This window comes from Bison bison, unplaced genomic scaffold (assembly GCF_000754665.1).
Source record: "Bison bison bison isolate TAMUID 2011002044 unplaced genomic scaffold, Bison_UMD1.0 scf7180017864476, whole genome shotgun sequence".
Taxonomy (NCBI): domain Eukaryota; kingdom Metazoa; phylum Chordata; class Mammalia; order Artiodactyla; family Bovidae; genus Bison; species Bison bison.
The window spans coordinates 390,790-392,567 of record NW_011495037.1 but is presented as its reverse complement, the minus strand read 5'-3'; positions in this window follow the sequence as shown (position 1 = coordinate 392,567).

The following is a 1,778-nucleotide window of genomic DNA, read 5'->3' as shown; positions in this document are numbered from 1 at the left end:
TCCACTTTCACTTTCATCAAGAGGCTTTTGAGTTCCTCTTCATTTTCTGCCATAAGGGTGGTGTCATCTGCATATCTGAGGTGATTGATATTTCTCCTGGCAATCTTGATTCCAGCTTGTGTTTCTTCCAGTCCAGGGTTCTCATGATGTACTCTGCATATAAGTTAAATAAGCAGGGTGACAATATACAGCCTTGACGTACTCCTTTTCCTATTTGGAACCAGTCTGTTGTTCCATGTCCAGTTCTAACTGTTGCTTCCTGACCTGCATACAGATTTCTCAAGAGGCAGATCAGGTGGTCTGGTATTCCCATCTCTTTCAGAATTTTCCACAGTTTATTGTGATCCACACAGTCAAAAGCTTTGGTATAGTCAAAAAAGCAGAAATAGATGTTTTTCTGGAACTCTCTTGCTTTTTCCATGATCCAGTGGATGTTGGCAATTTGGTCTCTGGTTCCTCTGCCTTTTCTAAAACCAGCTTGCATACCACTGGCCAAAGAATCCAAATATCGTTTTGCCTTTGAGTAGGAGGCCCCAGGAGAAAAACACCAACAGATGACTTGGACAGTATTACCTCAGGGGTTCAGAGATAACCCTCACCTGTTTGGACAGGCCTTTAGCTGGGATCTCCTAGATCTGGACCTGGGAACTAATGGGAAAATATTACAATATGTAGATGACCTACTAATCTGCTCTTCAAATGAGAAAAACACCCAACAACATGCAATTCAGGTTCTAAACTTTTTGGCAGAAAGGGGATATAAAGTCTCCCGTGCTAAGGCACAGATTGTTGAGACAAAGGTCACTTACCCGGGAGTTCAGATTACACAGGAGTCCAGAAGGCTGCCCTCTGATCGGATACAAGGAATCCTCCAGTTGCCCTCCCCCACGACTCAAAAACAATTGCGAGCTTTCCTGGGACTAACTGGATATTGTAGAATCTGGATACCCAACTATGGTCTAATTGCCCAGCCCTTATGTGAAGGCTCAGAGAAGGCAATGGCACCCCACTCCAGTACTTTTGCCTGGAAAATCCCATGGGCGGAGGAGCCTGGTAGGCTGCAGTCCATGGGGTCGCTAAAAGTCAGACATGACTGAGGGACTTCACTTTCCTGTTTCACTTTCATGCATTGGAGAAGGAAATGGCAACCCACTCCAGTGTTCTTGCCTGGAGAATCCCAGGACAGGGGGGCCTGTTGGGCTGCTGTCTATGGGGTCGCACAGAGTCGGACATGACTAAAGTGACTTAGCAGTAGCAGTAGCAGTATATGAAAGCTTAAAGGGACAGAATGAGTCAATCCCACTGATGTGGGGGACTCCTCAAAAGAAGGCAGAGGCTACACTAAAACAGGCCTTAACTCAGGCACCTGCCTTGAGGTTGCCAGACCCAGAAAAAGCATTCCAACTTTATGTCCATGAAAGAAAGGGAACAGCCTTGGGAGTGTTAACTCAAAGGTTGGGATCTGAGCCCCAGCCTGTAGCTTATTTATCCAAGAGGCTTGATCTGGATAAATCGCCTGAGACTGGCCCCCCTGCCTTCGAAATCTTGCAGCTATTGCAATCATGATAGAAGAAGCTTTAAAACTCTCCTTTGGGGGCAAACTAATTATTTTTACCAGCCACCAAGTAAAACAACTCCTAAATGGGAAAGGCCATTTATGGATGGAACAACAGACTGGTTCCAAATAGGAAAAGGAGTTCGTCAAGGCTGTATATTGTCACTCTGTTTATTTAACTTATATGCAGAGTACATCATGAGAAACGCTGGACTGGAAGAAA